The following is a 25,000-nucleotide window of genomic DNA, read 5'->3' on the forward strand; positions in this document are numbered from 1 at the left end:
AACAGATACTATTTTCTTCTTGACTTGTTCTTCACATGTAGACATATATTGAAAAAATTATCTAAATTCCAATTTTATCTCTGACTGTTTAATTTGTGAAGTTAACTTTAGATGAACCGGACTTATAGCACAAAATTAAGTTGAAATCTATGCACTGGTATAAGCATCAGTAAACCACATTTTTTATTACTGTACACATGTGACGTACGTAATTTGACCTATCTTTAATTTAAAATTTAATGCAATAATTGTTTGGTAAAGTTTATGACGTATCACCTGTCGGGAATCTCATTTACGTTTTCCTATCATACAATTCCCTTCCAACCAAGGTCCTTTATACGTGCACAAGAGTAAACTTGAAAACGACATTGCTAATCTATTTAAACTCTTATGTGAGAGAGGCAGAAGCGCGTGCTAGAAACAGGAATGAATGGCAAGCGATTGTGACGCAGTTCCGATAGGTCCTGCTGCTTCCTCCGGTGGCCTTGGTTGACCGCTGAGGTAGCAGCAGTAGAGTATTTCGCATATGATACTTGGTGGATAACAGGGGAGGGTGGGTTGTGGCAACCTAGCAGTACCTACCTAACTCGGCTGAATCCCTCGCCAGGCTGGGAGTAGCTAAGAGAAGCAAAGTCCCCTTTGTTTTTTGTTTTTTTTTTCTCATGTCGGTTACCCTCCCCCCCCACCAAATTTGGGGAAAGTGCCTTGGTAAATAGGATGGAAAACAAATTCTTTTTAAGGTGAACACTAATCATCTATGTTTTGTCACTGAATATGTTAATGCCTTCCTTTCATGACAAAAGAGAGATAGTTTTACGTATCACAGAACTTCTTGGGGGGATTAACGTTAACATACAGTAAAATAAAATCTGTCGCTGGTATTCATCTATCATACGGAGTTGAATTCACGCTGGAGTTTAAGTAACAGCAATTGCCTGTGGCTTGGGCATATTTCCCCTTTGACCTAAATAAGCAAAGAAAGGATTAATTTTTCCTAGGAGAATGCAAAAACAATTGATTTACTATGGCTACAATGAATAACACACACATAAACTCTAAAGTTACTATTAAATGATATTTAATGCGTGATTACTGATATCCTTTGCTTACAACTCATCTAAATAGAGTCTAGACCAGGTAAGGCCATACGTCAATTTTTCCGCTCGTTTTGAATATTTTCGTCGTGGTTATCAACAGATTTGAAATATGTACAAAATAAAACTTGCAGTAAAAGTAATGTGAAGTAACAAAGAGACTAAGAAAACATAACTGCCATTTTTTCTTCAAAAGATTAAGTATTCATTGTTTTGTAATCATTTCCAACAAATGTTAGCGAGTCTGGCCCAAAATCTGTTATACAGATCTATCCCTGTACAATTCATAAAATATTATTATTATTATTATTATTATTATTATTATTATTATTATTATTATTATTTTTATTATTACTTGTTAAGCTACAAAAGACGAATGCATATTTGTTAAAAAAAAAAGCACAGAAACTATTCATGAACATCTGAATGAACCAACAACTAACCATGGTGAAAATCATGATGGACAGTGTAGAGTGTCACGCCAACATACTCGGGAGAGCCTCCAACGTGGATGCCTTCTTGTCTGTCAATCGCAAGTTCAGTTACCCAGCCTTGAGGCGTTGTCGGTGTCGGGGTTGTGTTGTAATAATCACCGTCTCCATCGTCAACTTTCAGTTCAACCCATTTCCCGTACCTTGGCATCGTGGGAGCAATGAAAACATTATCAGTAAGTAACTCATAAAGAAAATTAATCAAATGGTAGTTCTAAAATTGTTACAGTCCTCTCTCTCTCTCTCTCTCTCTCTCTCTCTCTCTCTCTCTCTCTCTCTCTCTCTCTCTCTCTCTATCTCTCTCTCTCTCTCTCCTCTCTCTCTCTCTCTCTCTCTCTCTCTCTCTCTTTCTCTCTCTCTCTCTGGTCAGTGAGGAAACGATTAATTGGTACAAAATTGGTAATTATGACATTAAGATAAAATCATATGCAGCACAGAATCTAAAGAGCTAAATGTTGTTAAGGTCAATTTAAACCTGCACATATTATGAAACATAGTTAAGAGAGCATTGATGAAGTATTTTTAACCAAGACACTATGAACTAGGAAAAGTTTTATACATACATACATATATATATATATATATATATATATATATATATATATATATATATATATATATATATATATATATTATATACAGTATATATAACTATAACTATATATATATATATATATATATATATATATATATATTATATACAGTATATATATAAATATATATATATATATATATATATATATATATATATATATATATATATATATATATATATATATAAAAATATATATATATATATATATATATATATATATATATAGCCTATATATATATATAACTAGTAAGATTTTCGCTTCTGGCAAGCTTAAGTTTAAGGATGAAGGGGACAGCAAGAAGACTTCGGATCATCTTACATATTTATTCTACACCAACGTTTCAGGAATCCATTCCCATCATCAGGGATACCAAAGCAATTTTAAGCAAAAATGTATCATTAATTTCTTGTAAATATAATTTCATGTTTTATGTAGCCCTAATGATGGGAATGGATTCCCGAAACGTTGGTATAGAATAAATATGTAAGATGATCCGAAGTCTTCTTGCTGTCCTCTTCATCCTTATATACATATAGATATATATATATATATATATATATATATATATATATATATGTATATATATATATATAGCCTATATATATATATATATATATATATATATATATATATATATATATATATATATATATATATATATATATATATATATATATATATATATATATATTTATATATATATATATGCTGCATGTTTGTGTGTTTATGTACAAAGAGGTTAAAACTCCTAAAAAATTATATGTGTAGGTCTACAAATTTCACTGGGCCTTTGTTCCTAACGCAAGAGGACGTTGGCTCTCACCTTTGCACTTTGACATTATGCCACAGTCCGTCATTGAGATGAATCCTTTGAAGACACAAATGAGAGAGAGGCGCCGGGGGCAGAAGTAATTGCGCGCACAACTTCCCTTTCATCAAGTGAATTGTAAAGAGATCTCTTCCATGCTGGGAAGTCACGGCCAGCATCTGGCTGGATTCTTCCCATGTTCTAAATCTGCAATATTCAAATATTTCCACTATGAGCTATTAATTACTCTAATGTAAATAAGAACAGATAAATGAATCAATTCTATACTTCAACGATACCAGATGAATTCATTACCACCCCCCAGATAAAAAAACAGTAAAAGGAAGACGGGAAATCACGTCTACAAAAAAAGAAAGAAAAAAAAAAAAGAAACCTATGCGCATTTCTCAGATCAGCACCATTTGTCGAAAAACGCCTAGGTAAAATTCACTTAAAACTAGGGATGCATTACAACTATTTATAGAATTTAAGACTTGTAAGTATTGTTTTTCTACACCATATGCATTTTTAAAATCACATATGTAATTTTCATTGTTCAGCATTAGTGACAAACGCAATTCATATTAATCTATCTTTTTTCTTCTTGTGTCCAGAACTGATGTAAACAAATGACCGAACTGGTCAGCGCCATCTGTTGCTGACGTGCCCTATTAATGAAGGTAAACACTTCCCGGAAATTCCGATCTTCCCTTTACTGTATTTGGTTATTACGTGACATACCGTAGCTGGAGTTCCGTTGTTGTGGTAGGCGGCGTGGACGAAAGGGCCAGTTTGATATAACTTTTGGGACTAAAGGACGTTGGATGTGTCCTCTGGTTGCAAATCTCCGAGGACCATCCAGGAAGACATTCACAAACGTTCTCACTTCCAACTGCTTCAAATCTTTTTACACACCTTAAAAAAAGAATATTAGTTGGACTACTCAGGCTAGGATTTTTTCTTTTGGTAAAATGTCACAAACTAATAATTAATCGTCTTAAATTGACAATATATTTTCTTTGCCAGACAGGCAGATAATAGACGAGCATGGTAGGCTATTGCATTCTTCTATATACAATATTACAAGAAATAACTTTGCCAGCAGAAGCAATCAAACACTTGAGATGGTACAAATATTAACAGTAGGAGAAATAAAGAAATAATTAAAAGGAATGAAAAGAGGCACGGCAGCAAGAGAAGATGGCCTAACAATTGATTTAATAATAAATGGAGATTTCATTGTGGTAAAACTCGCCGAACTTTACATAAAATGCTTGCAAGAAGGCTCTATACTTACAACTTGGAAAAACAGAAAGGGAGACAAAAGACCCGAAAAATTACCGTCCAATAAGTTTACTCTTAATAATATATAGAATATCTACAAAGGTCATATTAGATCGAATAAAAAGACAGCTAGAATTTAATAAACCAAGAGAGTGGGCAGGCTTTAGAGGTGGGCATCAACAACTGGTCATATCCATGTAATTAACCAGCTAATGGAAAAATCAATAGAGTATGACAAACCACTATGTATGGCATTTATAGACTAAGAGAAAGCTTTTGATTCTGTCAAAACTTCAGCAGTAATGAACGCCTTATAAAGACAAGGAATAGATGAATCTTATGTTAGAACACTTGAAGATATCTATACGAGAAGTACAACAAAAGTATGACTACACAATGACCAAGAAAATTCTATTTGATAATGGATTTAGACAGGGAGACCCCAGCTCTCCTAGATTATTTACAAAATGCCTAGAAGTTTTTAGAAATTTAGATTGGGAAAATGTAAGAATTAACATCAGTGGGGAATACCTTAACAACTTAAAATGCCACTTTCTCTAAAAGGAAAAGTATTTAATATGAGATGAGATGGTCCTACCAGCATTAACATATGCATCATAAACTTGGAACCTTACTAAAGCCTTCAAACATAAGCTAGTTACAACTCAAAGAGTTATGGAAAGAATAATGATGGGAATAAAACCAAGAGACAAAAAAATAGCATACTGGATACGTGAGCAAAATAGAAGATATTCTAACAAGTAAGAAAAAGAAATGGATATGGGCAGGATATATAATGAGAATGACAGATAATAGATGGACATTAAGAATAACAGAATGGGTCCTTAGAGATTGAAAAAAATCCGGGATGGAAGAGAAGACGATTGACAAACTAAGAAAATTAGCGGGTATAAATTGGCGACTAAAGACCATATACCGACGGGAGTGGAAGAACATGTCTGATGCCTTTGTCCTGCAACGGACCAGTTGCGGCTGATGATGATGATGATGAAGAGATTACTTGATTAATACTATCGTTATTTCCAACCCAAAAGATACAACTTGGCGAGGTAATAAGGTAATAAGTTGCTTTTCTAGATATATTAATTTCATACTTATAATGTTTCCGTGGAAGTGGCAAGGCTCAAAAAGATGATGCAAGATTTCCTAATTTAATCATCATCTGTCGATATAGAATATTACCATTAGATCTTTTCAGTCCAAAGCTCTTGTTAAGGGAAGAAATTGGTAAACTACTGCATTCAATCATATAGGTAAATATAATTTATTTCTTGTATACTCGTTATCTACTTATCAATTCACATTACTCAACTTCACTTTTCTATCAGAAAGCATTACATAGCCTAGGTATTTCGGTATCGTATACTTTTTGATAATATTAACGAATCTTATGTAATCATTTTCTTCCTTCATTTCACTTCCTAATTAAAGAATCTTTTCCTTCCTCTTAGTATCTTCAACGTAAAGGATAATCCTCAAATCTCGGTTCAGACCTGGATGAGGGTACACACCACCTGAAGCTAAAGCGTTAATGAAGTTTCCAGAAGTAAATTATTAATTCTTTTGCTCTTGATTAAAAGCCTTTCACACACTGTTCAAGATTATAATTTATTTTCCAACATTAACTGTCATAAGAGTTCAGCTCGAGAGAGCTTCATTAGGATCTCTCCCTTTGGGACTCGAGAGTATACGACAATTTCTGAACGGTAAATATTTTTCTGTATTTTTTTTGCATATGATTATTGACAGTCGAATATTTTTCTCATCAATTACCCTATTATCATTTTATACTGCAGGTACTCAATTTTGTTGAGAGGTCACAATTAAAGAACCCAACACTATCATTATTTCAGATACCTTTATAAATATCATTAAATAGTGTATTGACCGTATTGTTCCAATCTGACTTACGATGGATATTTCTCAACGTTTTTCATCATCTTTCTCGAACGACTTAATTGAAGGTAATCAGTAGGGTTAAAGAACTTCATTTTAAAACTGCTTAAAGCTGCTCTCTCTCTCTCTCTCTCTCTCTCTCTCTCTCTCTCTCTCTCTCTCTCTCTCTCTCTCTCTCTCTCTCCTTGAGGAAGACAGCACCGTTTCCTTCCTACGGACGCTGTTTATGCCTCTCTTAAATTCTTCCCAAAGACAGCGTCTTTTCTTCTGTAGGTTCCCTTGAAAAAAATTGTGGTTTTCCCATCCTAATTGTATATTCCCCGAATGCTATATCCTTTTCCTTTTCACGACATTACTCTTTGGTTTCGTTAAGACAATTTTATCCCTACCGTAATTTTTCGTTCCTCTTCTGGTTTTCTTTTCAGTTTAATAATCTTTAATAAAGCTTTTCTTTTGAAAGCTCCCTAAACCCTTTCTCGATATGCAATTTCTATTTCAATTTGGAGCACTAAAAATTGCGTATTACTTAAATGCTTTCAATATTTGATAGATATTAAGGCAGAATCAGTATATGATCCAACTCCGGTTGTCTTCAAACAATACGCGTATATGAATTGTTATGTGGCTTTATTGTGCCATACTAAATTTGTTTTGGAACCCTTGGGATGTCATCAAAATGCTTACCTATCGCTGGATATCACAGATATGATACTAACATTTCTTAAATTTTCCGAATGGCATTGGGTTGGTTTTAAAGCTAAAATATCCACTGAAATTGCAAGCAGGCAAGATAAGATATAATCTAAGTGTGTGTATATATATATATATATATATATATATATATATATATATATATATATATATATATATATATATATATATTGTATATATATATATATATATATATATATATATATATATATATATATATAATTATATTTATATATAATGAATCATGGGTGAATTAATTGAAGCAAATAACGTTGAAAGTGGTAATCTTCAACAACACAAATATAAATAATGAGATGTTATCTCATGGGCCTTCATAAAAATGGTTGTGGACATTTTACGCGTATAGTCCAGGTTGAAGAAACGTAGAATAAAAGAGAATGCTCCAGTGAAAGCCTTCTCTTGGTGATCTAATGTAAATCCAAAGAGAGAGAGAGAGAGAGAGAGAGAGAGAGAGAGAGAGAGAGAGAGAGAGAGAGAGAGAGAGAGAGAGAGAGAGAGAGAGAGAGAGAGAGTTTGTAGTGGTCTGAGACTGAATTTCAGGAAATCAAGGTCTCATTGGTAAATTGAATTGGTAGGAAGTTCCCAATCAATGATCCTATATGCACAAGCAACCCCGAACATGTCCTGGGTTTGCATCTCACTGATTTTGAATCTTGTTGTTGTTTACAACGCTTAGAAAATATCTGTAGAGGATGTTATTGATCTTAACTGCTTCAGTTCCTTTGATTAATTTTGTAGAATTGTTCTCCTTCCTGAATGTATACAACAAAACTGTGCATTTATTCTATAGACAAAATGTTTCAATATACTTTTATTTCAAAACAAAAATACTGCTATTCATATCACTATCGAAGGATATCTTGGTCATATTCTATCCGCTTTATTCCACAAGGGAGCTTATGTTATCTCTTCTATAGATCCTACGTACTTTTATGGTCAGTGCGTACTACTTACTTCGTAGAAAGTAAGCATCCCCATTCTATTTAGGTGCCCTGTTGTTACACTAACGACGGCCAGAGCCCAGAGGTCTCCAGTTTCCTTTTTTTCGGAAGCCTATAAAACGAAGTTCATGGTCGGGTCGATCCTCGTAAATTTAAGGAAGACTGTATGGCAACTCTTAGGCGCCCAACACTTCGCTTTATTTATATGACTCGTTTATCAACTGCTGCATATTCATGTGTGTATTTTCATTTTGGATGGCCAGGGGGTTTATCATTTTATTTGGCTTCTCTTATACATCTCTTGGCTTCGTTTCTTTCTTGCTATTCAGTTCTGAAGGAACTAGTTTCGAATGTACACAGTAATAATAAGGATAATGATTATGATAATAATAACACTAATACTACTATTGATGATAATAATAATTATAACAATAATAATAAATATATTAATGATGAAATAGTTCAAGTTCGGAGCAAAATCCATTATTTTTTTTTCTGTAGCTTCCTTACCATTTATATAAGAAAATTGAATTTGTGAACGAAAACATGTTAAGTTGCATGTTCCTTAATCTGTATCTTCCAAGTATTTATCCCCCTAGTAAATACGATGATTAAATGTCATGTTATCTTTTTTTTTCTTTTTTTTTGTACTTTAATTTTCCCTCAACATAGAATTTACAGTAAACTGTAGTCGAGTTTTAGCCATTTTAACGCGCCATTGGCTCTGATTTTTCTACCCCATTTGGTACCATTTTACATCCAGTAATATCCACTTTTTCCTTAATTATTTACGCCTATGAACATTTTCCGAAATATGTAATTTTATATATCAATTGAAAGAAAATTAATTCTGTTATCAGATGGTAAATGAAAAGTCCTATCATGCTTATTCTTTGTGCTATTATGAGCTAAGTAAATTGGACTCATAAAGGGTCTCGTGCTGGAGTGCAAAGTCATTTGATCACGTAGGTGTGGTTTTGGGACGCAAAGGGTTAAGATAACTGTCACGCCAACATATAACTGTGCCCAAGGAGTCTATATAGTAGTCTATTGGTTAACGCCAGTACTTTCTTTGATGGTTCACTGGGTCAGTGCTTTTCTCTTATCCAGAAATCATGATACCTTATAAAGATGGTGATAGATTTTAATCTGATCGCTCACAGCAAACCAACCTATTATGGGTGTTCTGGACTAGAAGAGCTTTGCGGTAATGAGAACTACCATTATTATTATTATTATTATTATTATTATTATTATTATTATTATTATTATTAGCTAAGCTACAACTCTAGTTAAAAAAGCTATAACCCCAAGGGCTTCAACCGGGAAAAATTGCCCAGTGAAGAAATGAAATAAGGAAATAAATAAACTATATGAGAAGTAATAAACAATTGAAATAAAATGTTTTATGAACAGTAACGACAATAAAACAAGATCTTTCATATATGAACTATACAAAGACTTATTTCAGCCTGTTCAACATACGAGTAAAGCATTTACGGTTATTGTGGGTTTCCTTATATTCTAATATATATCAATGCACATGTAATTGCTTGCTATATTGGTTTATTAAGTTTAAAAATGCAATATTTTATAAGGATCTCTCCGTAGAATTATCAAAATAACAGAGAAAGAGAGAGAGAGAGAGAGAGAGAGAGAGAGAGAGAGAGAGAGAGAGAGAGAGAGAGAGAGAGAGAGATTACATGGGTGAAAATGTATCTTCGGTTAAATATATAATAATTTTTCTTTTAGAATTTGTTTTACTCGGAACCTCATCACCAATAAAGTCAAAGTTAGATATACAGAATTAATAAATATTTTACTTTCATTAACATTCATCGGAAATCTTTTTGTTATAGTGATCAATATTTGAAAATAGATAAAAATGGGATAAATCGTTCTACGGAAATAGTAACAAGAGAAATAGGATAAATTGTTCTACGGAAATAGTAACAAGAGAAATAGGATAAATTGTTCTACGAAAATGTTCTACGGAAATAGTAATAAGTGAAACGGAGATGAAAAATACCAACGAGCAGTGGAAAATAGATTGATTTGAAAAGTTCGAAGGACTTCAAAAAATGTTTCTAAAAAGTTTTTGCCCGACTATAATGGATAGCCTATTAACTCCCACCTAGGCATTGATATGACGTTTTCATATCTTGGTTCGTAGGGCAGAGAATAAACTACATTTTGATGACATTTGATGAAAAACTAATATAAAAGTTGCGAGTTCCAAAAGAGTTTTTTTATCCATTAGTGAGTATATGGGTAGAAAAATAGAAAGAAAAAAATGCAAAATTACAATGAATTCGTTAGCCATTACTGGTATAGATTATTTCTAAAAAATTTATCATCTATCCATGCTCAATAAAAAAGAATAAAGAATGAGCAAGTAACAATTGCCATAATTACTTTGAAGGCCATTGTTCGTATTTTTAGTAGGCTCAGTAAACAATCAAAATAGCACGTGTACATGTCATTTTATTTTCTGTAACACGAAGGCCAAATAGATGATAGACAATTTTGCAAGTGAGCATTACTAACGATTTTGTGGAAACAACAAATTGAATTTTGAACTTGATTATAAATAATTTGTCAACTTATCTTCTAATTAGCCACTTATGATGGCATAGTTACCATTGATAGTAAATTATATAATTAAATAGACCGAGTTGCAATGGAATTTTATCCGACCTTTGCACATAGACTGTTTATAAATTTTTATGAAAAAAAGGACTTTCTCAGTGTTCTAGTGATTCTTTTTAATGTAGGTACTGTAGTAGGCTGGTCAGGGCACCAGCCAACCGTTAAGATACTACCACCAGAGAGTTACTGGCCAGGCAGTACTAGTACTGCATCGGACACCACTCTCTGGTGACGGCTCATTTTTCCCTTGCCTACAAATATACCGCATAGTATGACCATTATTTCCACATTGTACTCTGTCCTCATACACCTGACTACTGACATTGCCAAACAATTCTGCTCAAGGGTTAACTACGGCACTGTAATTGTTCAGTGGCTCCTTTCTTCTTGGTAAGGGTAGAAGAGACTAGTTATGGCAAGAAGCTTTTCTACGAGGACACTCCATAATTGAACCATTGTTCACTAGTTTTGAGTTTTGCCATAGCATCTGTACCATGGTCTTTCACTGTCCTGGGTAGAGTTCTCTTGCTTGTGGGTACACTCGGGCACACTATTCTATGTTATTACTTTGGTAGTTTTTTTTATCTTTTTCATTTTTTATAGTTTTTATATGAAGGATTTATTTTAATGTTGTTACTGTTCTCAAAATATCTTATTTTAAGTGTTTATTACTTCTCTTGTAGATTATTAATTTCATGCTTTTCAAATTAGGATTGTATATTAGCTAATAATAATAATAATAATAATAATAATAATATATGTTATGGTAATACGTTTAAAATTGCTGACATAATAGCAGCTTTCAGTACTTTCTTAATTTAAGTAAAAATTCATATACTAGTTTTGGGATTTACTTATATCAACATTACAGGCAAATTGAACAAATTATATCCAATGAAAACTAAAAAATGAGCTTATAACACTATTTTTCTCATCATTAATTCTAATTCGTACCCTAGTTTCGTATTTAACGCGAATCTGTTATTATTATTATTATTATTATTATTTGCTAAGCTACAACCCTAGTTGGAAAAGCAGGATGCTATAAGTCAAGGTGCTCCAAAAGGGAAAATAGCCCAGTGAGGAAAGGAAACAAGGAAAAAAGTAAATGTTTTAAGAACAGTAACATTAAAATAAATATTTACTATATAAACTATAGAAACTTTAACAAAACAAGAGGAAGAGAAATAAGTTAGAATAGTGTTCCAGAGTGTACTAACAAGCAAGAGAACTCTAACCCAAGACAGTGGAAGACCATGGTACAGAAGTTATGGCACTACCCAAAACTAGAGAACAATGGTTTGATTTCGGAGTGTCCTTCTAGAAAAGCTGCTTACCATAACTAAAGAGTCTCATCTACCCTTACCAAGTGGAAAGTAGCCACTGAACAATTACAGTGAAGGGCAAAGAAGAATTGTTTGATAATCTCAGTGTTGTCAGGTGTATGAGGACAGAGGAGAATCTGTAAAGAATAGGCCAGACTATTCGGTGTATATGGAGGCAAAGGGAAAATGACCCGTAACCAGAGAGAAGGATCCAATGTAGTACTGTCTGGCCAGTCAAACGACCCCATAACTTTCTAGCGGTAGCATCTCGAAAGAGAAATTCCATTCTTAACTAGTGCACAACACCATCGAAAAAAGATCTTAACATCAACTCAAGTGTCGGGTATTGTTTTCACCTGTAAGCATTTTTTTTTCTTTTTTTGGCGTTAATTTGGAGTTAGAATTTTGGAACACCGAATTCTCTCTCTTGAAGGCTTAAAAGTCCCTCATGAATGGCAAAAGCATAGGACAGTGGCATTGCCCTAGAAAGCAGGACAATGCCCTATCAGGCCAAAGCCCCTCTCCACCCAAGCTAGAACCAGGGAGGGTCAGCCAATGGCTGCTGATGACTCAGCAGGTGGACCTATATGCGCCCCCATGACCCCTATCTTTATCTCACAATATTGGTGAGGTAGCAGACACCAAAGGAACTATCTATTTTGAGCGTGACTCGAACCCCAGTCTTGCGATCACCAGGCAGAGACGTTACCAATACACCAAAACAACCTTTACTAAAGTACCGTAGTTTCGTATAACAGATCAATGTTCTCTAAATGACTAGGATTTCTCCGTACTGTCCAGTTGTACAAACAGAATTGACCTTCTCCTGTCAGTCTCTCTATTTATATAAAAGATGAAACCTGAACTCAATAAATATTTGTCTGGTAAGCCACTACGAATGGGTAGCTCTGGTTTGATGCAACCGTATAGGTTCAGTGTCCTTTTTACAATATTTGCTAGTTATCATTTGTGTCAGTTTTTCTTTGTATTATCAATTTATCTTCTTTATGTTTTATTGTGTTTTCTTTTTAATCATGAGCTATACTAATCTATTTATTTCTTATCTTATTATACAGTGGGAGTTTTCATTCTATCTCTTTTTTTACTCATTTCCAAAAGGAAAATGATATATTGTTTTGAGTAATTTCTATAGAATTTTGTGATTAAGGTCTATCCTTTTCATTCTTTCCCTTTTGGGCTTAATACCTTATTACAATTTATTTTCCAAATGGTGTTAGTAACTGAAGCTAAGAAAACTCATAACAATTCTACGACTAACTTTAGCATAATCTGGAGATATAATAACACTGATTGATTGATTGATTAGAAGTTATCTGGCATCCTAACATCTAAGGTCATAATAACACTGACTTCTTTCAGTTTACATGATGCACTTTTTTCCGTGGTTTCGATTACAAAGATAATATAAAAAAATTTTTTTGCCTTTTCCTATATTTCCATCTTAATGCACTTAACTAACATTTAAAGAATAATTGAAATTAAGCATAGTGTAGAATTGTATAGTTAAATTTTTTTTAGTCAGTACAACTTTTAAAACAAAAAATTTTATATATAACGAATGAAAGCTGAATACAGCGGATAGGAATAATCTATTAGACATCCGATTAGAAATTGGAATGATTAAAAAGAATATTGAAGAATGTAAGTGTCACAAATTAGCTTACATCTAAATATATCTACTTTTTTTTCAATTGTATAAAACTAACCTTGCATGGAGAGGACATTTATGTCCTTCCTCGCGGCATGAGTCCTGGTTAGGACATCCTGGAACGCTGTCTTCTCCCAGTACTCCATCGCCAAGATCACGAAGCTTAAAAAGAAAAAGAAAAAGATTAATTTGATGATATTCTTTAAAGAAGTGGGTCACACACATTTATATATTTGTATCTTTCCTAAAAAGTGTTTCTCATATTAGGATTTGGCCATATACAAAAGCAAAAACTCTCCAATCACGTTCATCATTTGAATGATAAGTTAGTGGTGGAATCACTATGCAAAAATTCTAAATCAAACGCTTTGTTAATCTTCCCAAATAGTTCATGGAGAGAACATAGACCCTTATATTAATTGGATCACTTATATACCTTAAAAACGCTTGAGTTTTTATAATCCTTACACCATCTACTTTCTGTCTAAATCTTCTACCTGAATATTTTCAAATTAAAACTACAAGTCAACCTACCATCATCCAGTCTCAGGCTGCCTTTCTTACACCTTTTTTTTTTTTTTATTGCTATACATTATACGAAATCTCTGTTGTATCATTACATATCCCATCCTTTCATACTTCTCCCGTCACTTACAGAATACTAACTTCTTCACAAGCTGCAGCTACTTTCCTAATTTAATATCAACAGATTACGTTAGCATCAATAAATTAAGTCAGGGTACTGAATATCAGATCTGGGTGATCATATCTATGGGGAAAATGCAATTTACTTCCCCCCCAAAAAAAAAAAATCCAGTTTGCTCCAATGAAAGATACAAAGTTTCTATCTTAATTGAAAGAGTTAATCCTTAGGTGAAAGGTCTGTCTCAGAGGTACACAGTTGGGCTTCCTGGTCACATATATGATCAGTGGAAAGAAGACTGTAATCTCCTATACAGTCTTGCATTTAGTGATAGGGCCCTATGTCAACATTATAACAAATGTCAAAACCTTGTTCCAAAGTAAGAGTTAAGGGAATTTGTTTCTGGGAGATACAGCTCAGTAGGTAATAATCATCACCGTGTGATCACAATGATGATTAGATCTAATACTTCCATTAAAGGGAAGATGAAGGGAATCGTAAATTCTTCACCTCAGGCTTTCTTCAGTACCATTATTTTTAGGAAGAGATCCAGACACTCCCCTTAACTCTGCAGACTTTGCCTAGCCTGTCCATGCATTTCTACATTTGCCTGAATGGACACATTTCCTCAGCCAAACTGTCTCCAATGATTCACCTGCTATTTCTGTTATTGTAAATTGCATTTTCCCCCGAACACCTGTAAGAATCAACTAATTTTGCTCTCCCCACGTCCTTACTAAATTTATTATTCAGTATCTCTGGTTTCCATCTACGGACATATCTTTCTACTGTTAACATTTATCAAAATTTCCCTGTTTACAGATCATTTCAAAATTTCCCCTTAGCTTCTGCAGCTTTTCTTATCTATCACCAACTAATGCTATATTACCCGCAAACATGTCATATTTCGTTTAACTAGGCTTTGCTAATTTCTCAGGGCTACAACAACAGTTATATTGCATCTTAATTCGCTCATGACTCCCTCCATAAAGTTATCGAGCAAACAAAAGAACAGCAAACACACATTTTTCACAACTAATTTACTCCACCATCAATATCTTCTAATGTAAGATTCAAATTTTCTACAATAACTTTTAACAGCTCTTAAATTACTTCCTTTCCTCACTGGGCTATTTTTCCCTATTGGAGCCCTTGGGCTTATAGCATCTTATAGCATCTTGGGCTTATAGCATTTTCCAACAAGGGTTGTAGCTTGGCTAGTAATAATAATAATAATAATAATAATAATAATAATAATAATAATAATAATAATAATAATAATACATCCATAATATTCTGCCTTTTTAGAGAGCATTGAAAGATAATGAATATATTAAATATCCACAAAGACATAAACCTCTTCTGTCTCAAAACCACTTTTACAGTAAATTCATCACACAACTGAGTAAATTTTTCAAACATACGTTTTAATTTTATGACACATACTCTTGGCTTATTACTTTTTGAATCCTGAGTACCATCATTATCTATAACTTTCTCAAGATCCACATAGACCACAAAAAAATTCTCTCTTTACTCTCTTTCTCACACACATTTGTTTCATAACAAGCACTTAGTCAGCAATAGAGAGAAATCAAGGTACACCTCTCTTGATAACCAAATGGATGAGCCGGATGTCCAGTTCTGTATCGATTCATATCCAGGTAAATTCACTTACCATATATGATTCTCCTTATATCAAGGTATGTTATTCCCAAAACAAACTTAATTCAAAATTAAGAATTATTTGAGGCTTAACATTGAAATTATGAATGAATGTACGGAGAGTTGGAAATATATATATGTATATATATATATATATATATATATATATATATATATTATATATATATATATATATATATATATATATATATATATATACATATATATATATATATATATATATATATATATATATATATATTGAATATATATATATATATATATATATATATATATATACATACTGTATATATATACATATATATACATATACATTTATATATATATATATATATATATATATATATAAATGTATATGTATATATATATATATATATATATATATATATATATATATATATATATATATATCACGTGTAAACATACGGTCGACAAAACTAAGTAATGCGTTGGTTACAAAAGATAATGATATAAAGTTCACAAATTATATATAACGGATAATACTGATTTAGAGCACATAAAACTAAATAGATTTTACATTAAAAGCGACTGATGTCATGAATGATCAAGATTAAGATTTCGTTTCCTAAAAACATTTCAAAGATTCATAACAAAGGATTCATTTCGCTATCGTGAACATTAATTTCACCTAAGTGAGAGGAAGTGATATTCTTAAGAATAGGTTTCCTTTACAAAAAGAAAACTTAATGGAACAGAAAGAATAAAAAAAAAATAATCATAACTTCTATGCTATAAAAAAGCTACAAGAACGGAAATTCTCAAAAGTAATCTATTACATCCTTACCTCACCATTGATTCTCAAATTCCTTATACAGCCGAGAAAGGATGTCCCCCTGACAGAGTTTTGCCAACCGTGAATTTGATGACGAGGGGTTGGGTGGGAAAGCCCTCCTATCTGAAGAGGACCTCCGACGTCCAGCCCTTCATCATGCGACGGGAGGGGAATCCAAGCCCTACAACTGTCAAGTCCTGTCTGGCACAAATCGACCACCATTTCTGCCCTCTGGATGAAACAAGTGAAAGGAGAGGGATTAATAAGGTTCTTAGTTGCCTCTCTGAAGAAATGGTTTTGAGGACGTTATTGATTTCGAATGTTGATAGAAATGTACAAATTGGTTATATTTAGGTCCTAATATACCATAAGAATTATGGTTTCACAAGATAAAGTTAACGGTTATTAGTGCTTAACAGGGAAAAGATAGCATACAGAATAATCTAGATGAACTATAAATTTAGGAACATATTTAGTGATGCTCATACCCAAATACAGATACATACATAAAGATATACACACGGACTCACAAACACACACACACACATAAATATATATATATATATATATATATATATATATATATTTATATATATATATATATATATATATATATATATATATATATATATATATATATATATATATATATATATATATATATATATATATATATATATATATTTATGTATATATATATATATATATATATATATATATATATATATATATATATATATATATATTTATGTATATATATATATATATATATATATGTATGTATATATATATATATATATATATATATATATATATATATATATATATATATATATATATATATGTATTATTACGGCTAGCGAATTACGTGAATTTCCGAGATCCCAAACTTACCTGCTTTATATTACATATTCTGATACACAAGAGAATACCTCCGGGCTCTGAGAATAAAACACAACTCCCAGACGTTAATAAATATGAACACTGAATATATAAAGGTCTTTACTTTACTTTACCTTTAACGGGAACTATTCTGAAATTAACCTCTTACTTCGGTTCTTAGTCAGGGACACGAGCAAAGCAATGAAATAATTATTGGTGATCGAAATAATACACACTTTACAAAATTATATATATTCCATAAAAATAACAATTCAACAGTAATACCACAAATAAATCACGCGGAATTTATATCTGAACTAGACCTTAGGCTTAAGTCAAAATGACGCTTCAAGAATAATACAGACACTTCTTTCACTAGAAATTAATATATGAAAATATTTAATTTTGACAATCAATGAAAACAGTTGACACTTTACCATTATATGAAATAAAAAATAGTAACACTTACATATAATTAACTGTTACTCTTACGACCTTTGGGATCACACAAGGTTACTGAACGGTTAAGCAAAAATAAATACACTTTACTGTTTAACCAAAATCACTCAGACCCAGTCACCAAAAAATTGATTTCAAAATATAAACTGTACATACAAATACACTTCACTTCTTTCAAATTAAACACACAATAGTATCACTAATGTTTGAAAGTACTAATCACGTTTGAGAGGAAACACTTGAGTGGCTGGATAGATGCTGGTGAGAGGACTGTCGGACGTACGACTCTGTCGGAGTGTTAAGCTTGATCTCTCCCTCCTATGCATTGCTAGGCCTTATATATGTCGTCCTGAGTCACTCTGGAACCTTCCAGTTCATTCCAGCAATGCATTCTCGATGCGTGTGCACATGGTCCAGGCGGCCTCTCGCGACACTAGGTTGCCTACTTGACAGTTTGAAGTATGGTTCTATTCATTGCCTGACGATGGCAACACACACAGCTAACTCCGCCCACCTCCTCTTGTAACATTAAAAAAATGAGTAAGTTTAGTCTAGAACCTTCATGCAACTTCCAACCACGTGGAAACATGATGCAATCCCTAGCGTGTGCGTCATACGGCATACCTCTTAACAAGTTTACATAAAGCCTACCTGACACTTGCGCGCATTTTTGCCACGCACTGGCACGCATTGATGCGTGCCAGTGAGTGCCATTTTGTGGCACGCACTGGTGTTTTTCCCGCACTGTTCACGACCAGTTCACTCCAGTTCGCACATCGTTCACGCGACGTTCACGCCATGGCACGAATTGGCTCGCGTAGTTCACGAGAAGTTCACGACACGTTCACGCGAGTTCGCGCATCATTCCGCATCGTTTCCGCATCGTTCACGCCAGTTCACGCCAGTTCACGAATTGGCCACTCCATATAAAAACGGGGCTTCTCCAACCCGAGGACATTCTTTGATTGGCTTCGGAAGAGACAACAATGCTTTCTGTCAGAGACACCATTGCATTGAGGAGAAGAAACGTATCTTTTTTGTTTGTATTTTTTGTTGCCCTTTATTTTTGTTTCAATAAGAAAGCATTTGATATACATATAAATAGCAGACATAAAATATGTACAAGTATTAAGAAAGCATTTTATTTTAACATTAAAAGCAGCAAACATGAAAAGTTTTTTGGCTGTTGATTTTAAGGTAATAGAGAAAAAAGTGTGTTGAAATAAGAAATCATTTTATCTTTACATTAAAACAGCAAACAAAAAAATTTGTTTTGCTCTTCATTTTAAGGTAATAAAGAAGAATAAGTATGTTGATGAAATAAAACATCATTTTATTTTTACATTCAAACAGCAAACTTAAAAATTTCTTGGGTTTATTTTTCAGTTCATTTTTATTTAAAACAAAAGTTTTGGGTCTTGATTGGTAATAGAGGAAAATAAGTGTGTGCATGAAATAAGACATCATTTTATTTTTACATTCAAACAGCAAATATAAACAATTATTAGGTTTATATTTTTCTTTCCTTTTCATTAATTTTTTTCGTTTCCTTTTTTGTTTCTCTTCATTATAAAGTTATCGAAAAAGTTTGAAATAAGATATCATTTTTTTTCACATTAAAACAGCAAATATAAAAATTTATTAGGTTTATTTTTCTTTCCTTTTCATTAATTTTTTTGTTTCTCTTCATTACAAAGTTATAGAAATAGTTTGAAATAAGATATAATTTTTTTTTCACATTGAAACAGCAAATATAAAAATTTATTAGGTTTATTTTTCTTTCCTTTTCATTAATTTTTTCGTTTCCTTTTTGTTTCTCTTCATTATAAAGTTATAGAAATAGTTTGTAATAAGATATCATTTTTTTTTCACATTAAAACAGCAAATATAAAAATCTATTAGGTTTATTTTCCTTTCCTTTTCATTAATTTTTTCATTTCATTTTTGTTTCTCTTCATTATAAAGTTCACGCCACTTCCCACATCGTTCACTCCAGTTCACGCCAGTTCCCGCACTGTTCACTCCAGTTCACTCCAGTTGGCGCATCGTTCACGACTATTTCACGACTATTTTGTGCGTGCCAATGCGTGCCACAAACTTTAAACATTTCAAAGTTCTGGGCACGCATGGCACGCATTGGTACGCTCTGGCACGCGAGTTCCAGTACTGTTCACGAAATTTTCACGACTCGTTCACGCGAGTTCGCGCATCAATGCGTGCCAGTGCATGCCACGAATGCGTGCAAGTGTCAGGTACCCTTAAGACTTCGTAACCAAACTACGAGAACTAAAACTTTAATTCTTTAAAATAACGTAAATTTACATATACGGAACTAAATGAAAATATAACTAAAAGAATGATGAAAGTCTTATGTAATTTACATACCTTTACTTAATCCTACATGAGTGGGACCCACTTCATGAGGTGGCTATATATCTCTTAAATACACAAATGAAATATGTGAAATATATCATTTACTTTCATGTAGACTAGTTGCGTAATATATATATATTTATATATATATATATATATATATATATATATATATATATATATATATATATATATATATATATATACATTATATATATATATATATATATATATATATATATATATATATATATATATATATATATATATATATATATATATATATATGTGTGTGTGTGTGTGTGTGGGGTACCTACGTATACGTCCTTATTCCGTTCCAAAAAGGCAGTCATATTCTGAAAGCAAGGAACTCCAAACGAATTTCTTTCTGGAGGAATAATGAGAACTAATTGAATTCGTTCTTAGGTACACACGTATTTAATTTTTCAGACACAATGTGCAATAATAGAGTTGGTTTTCGTACCGAAGAGACATGAATGCTGTAAAATTATTATAAAACAATGAAAGTCATAATCCAGACAAACTTTAGGAATCTAAAATTCTGTGGTTATCTACCTATTCTTTTTCTTTGTTTTTCTTGACTTGGTTCTGAATGATGCTCACTAGGCTAGATTGTCACTAAAGACCTATCCAATTATGTTTTCATTGGCCTTTTAATCAAGATGTTCTGAGAAAATGACATGGTTTAATCCCTCCATACGTTTATGTTGTGGTTTGCCACTGCTTTATATGGGTGATACATTTCTGCAAAACAGTGTAACTATACCCAATCTGCAAACATTTATCTAATTCGTGAACAAGGGGTTTACTCTGTCTCCTATTCCTCCACTGAAGGTAGTGCCCCATCTTCTCTTTATGCTGACCCTTCTCAGGGTCCTCCAGCTCCCTCCTCAGTGGTGAATCCTTCTCTGTCCCCCTCCACATTAGGACCATTGTCCTCGAGGCCATAGAATCTTCCTAGAGAGATAATATACTTCACAACATCCTTATGCCCCTGCCACAAAGCCTTCAAAATAATTTAAGCTGGCTTTAAACACTTCACTGCTACCTTCCCTTGTTCCTGTTACGTCTTTTAAAAGATCTGCAAGCAATAATTCACCTACTAGCAAATTATAGCCTTTGAAACATTTTTGCTGTCTAACTATTTTCAATTTATCCAGATCAACTACAAAATTTCATATCACTGATGTCTGTGATTTTCGTTTCGATATAGATCACCCCTTCCCTTGTACTTGTATTTCAATTGTAAAAGAAATGGTAGTGGTGTGGCCAGTGTACTGAAATAATAATAATAATATAATACAGCATATTACAATCTTTAACTGGTAATATTGTCTACAACCCAATATCTCTCTAAGAAGTAGGGAGAAGAATATCAAATATAATTCTTCTTGATTTACAATAAGTTTGAATTATTTCCTTTATTAAAAAAGTGTATGATTCTACATTAAAAAGTATTATTTAGACTTTACTTTTAAAAATCTGATTGTCTGATACGTCTCTTATATGTTAAGGTAAAATTATGTATTTTTCTTATTAGAATAAATCTTTTCAAATAATTCATAAAAAGGACATTAGCCACTTTCTCAACTCCACTTAATATTATTTTCTTTTGGGTAAGATATCGAAAATATAATTTGCTTTCAGTTTAATTCCAGATATTAGGGTGGGGGAAGGGGCTTTTAGTTGGTCCTGGGAGAATGGACAGTAACCCCTGTCTCGAGATATGTTTTTGTTTGAATGTTTTGCCCATTTTTAACTATGATTGGATATCTGTCAGTAAATTTTTATGTATACTTTTTTAGATTGGTACCAAGCGATCAACGTGTATAAGTAAATTCGTGGTTAGTTGATCCAAGTATTGGAGGGATGACTGCATGTATGTATATATATATATATATATATATATATATATATATATATATATATATATATATATATATATATATATATATATATATATATATATATACATATATATATACATATATATATATATACATATATATATATATACACATATATTTATGCATGTATATATACATATATATGTATATATACATATATATATATATATATATATATATATATATATATATATATATATATGCACATATATATATATATGTATATTATATATATATATATATATATATATATATATATATATACATATATATACATATATATACACACACACACACACATATATATATATATATATACTGTATATATATATATACACTGTATAGCATCATCATCATTATCTCCTCCTTCGTCTATTGACACAAACGGCTTTAGTTAGATTTCGCCGGTCGTCTCTATCTTGAGCTTTTAATTCAATACTTCTCCATTCATTATCTCTTACTTTGTGCTTCATAGTCCTCAACCATGTAGGCCTGGGTATTCAAACTCTGCTAGTGCCTTGTGGAGCCTAGCTGAACGTTTGGTGAACTAATCTCTCTTGGGGAGTGTGAAGAGCATGCCCAAACCATCTCCATCTACCCCTCATCATGATCTCCTCCACATTTGGCACTCAAGTAATCTCTCTTATGATTTAATTTCTAATCATGTCTTGCCTTTTAACCCCCAATATCCTTCTGAGGGCTTTGTTATCAAATCTACTAAATCTATTGAAGATTGTTTCATTGTCATACCATGACTCATGTCCATAGAGTAACAACGATCTCAATAAAGTGATATATAGTCTGATTTTTATATGTAATTTCAGGCGATTTGATTTCCAAATTTTACTTAGCTCGTCATTCTCTGATTTGCTTTTTTTAATCCTTCACTAAACTCTAATTCTAAAGACCTTGTATTGGATATCATAGTTCCAAAATACTTAAGTGATTCTACCTCATTAATCCTTTCTCCTTCCAATGATATTTCATCTTCCATTGCATACTCCGTTCTCATCATGTCAGTCTTTCTTCTGTTTGTCTTCAGTCCAACCTTATGTGATATTTCATGCATTCTGGTAAGCAAGCATCGAAAATCCTATGGTGCTCTGCTAACAAGGACAGCATCACCAGCATACTCTAGGTCTGCTAAATTCCTATCACCAATCCAGTCCAATCCTTCTCCACCATCTCTGACTGTTCTACTCATTATAAAATCCATGAGGAGGATAAACAACATAAGTGACAACACATTCCCTTGGAGTACTGCGCTCTTTACAAGAAATTCATTTGATAAGACTCCATTAACATTAACTTTGCATTTGCTATACTCATGAACAGACTTAATCAAATCTACATATTTAAGAGGAATTCCATAATAACACAGAACTCTCCACAAAACTGGTCGGTGCACTCTATCAAAGGCTTTTTCATAGTCCAAAAAGGCTATCAAAAGGGGATTTCTATATTCTACAAATTGCTGTACATGTCTCAGAATAAAAATTTGGTCAGTGCAACTTCTACCTTTTCTAAATCCTGCTTATTCATCTCTCAGTTTTTCATCAATCTTTCTCTCCAGTCTCTTTAGAATACGCGTACTATATATGTTCATAACTGACGTAAGTGTGAGGCCTCTGTAATTATTGCAATCAGTCAGATCTCCTTTTTTTGCAATTTTCACCAACACTCCTAACTCCCATTCATCAGGTTTTGCCTCTTCGCGCCACATTCTACAAATAATCTTGTAAGTAGTCTGGGAGTCGCTTCATTTTTGGCCAGTATCATCTCGGCAGTTATTCCATCGTATCAAGGGGCCTTCCATCTTTTTAGTGTTTTGAGGATAGCTTCGACTTCAAACACACTGATTTCATTCATGGGCACATCAAGGTCTTCATCAGCTTCAGGTATATCAATCAAATTATTCCCTTCATATCTCCTATTCATGACCTCGCTAAAGTGTTCCATCCAACGTTGTCTTTCTTCATCTTATGTTGTTATAATAGATCCATCTTCCTTTTTTATGGCTATATGCTTCTTCTTCTTTGCACCTTTAGAGATTTCATTAATAATTCTATGAGCAATTCTTACACCATATCCACTTCTTGAATCCTCATCTGCTTTACTGTCTAAATATTCTCTCCAATTATTTCTGGGTTTTCTTTTGAGCTCACTATCACTACTTAGCATGCTCTACCTCGTAATTTTCATTACTTCCTCGAAAACTTTCAACAATCAATTTCTGACTTTGTCTCCTTTATATAATATCCTGTATCTTTTGATATCCATGGGTTTCTCATTGTAACTGTGTCCCAAGACTTCACTACCAACTGACCGATTTATGTTCTTAATGTCACACCATTCTTCATTAATTGTCTGCTCTTCGTCTCTTAGAGGCTCTAAAACTACAAATTGATTGTTACATTCAATTACAAATATTTCTCAGCGCTCTTCTTCTAAAAGCTTACTTGTATCAAACCTAGGTATTCATTCTATCTACCTTTTTGTTGGGTGCTTTCAGTTTTAATTTCAGTGGGGCAACGAGGGGCTGGAGATCACTATCAATATCTGCGCCTTTATAGCTTCTTAGATTTCTCAGAATCCTTCTCTCTTTATTAATGGCAATGTGATATATTTGATTTTTGTAATTACCACATGGTGAAGTCCATACATACTTGTGGATGATCTTGTGTTGAAAAAAAAAATACCTCCAATGACAAGATTGTTTGCTGAACAGAA

General features: G+C 32.6%; 1 pseudogene; it reads right to left on the reverse strand.

The window, feature by feature from the left end:
• Positions 1-25,000, reverse strand: part of LOC137631745 (putative neural-cadherin 2) — a 202,205-nt pseudogene that overhangs the window by 10,831 nt on the left and 166,374 nt on the right.

The sequence above is a fragment of the Palaemon carinicauda genome, chromosome 40, assembly GCF_036898095.1.
Source record: "Palaemon carinicauda isolate YSFRI2023 chromosome 40, ASM3689809v2, whole genome shotgun sequence".
Taxonomy (NCBI): domain Eukaryota; kingdom Metazoa; phylum Arthropoda; class Malacostraca; order Decapoda; family Palaemonidae; genus Palaemon; species Palaemon carinicauda.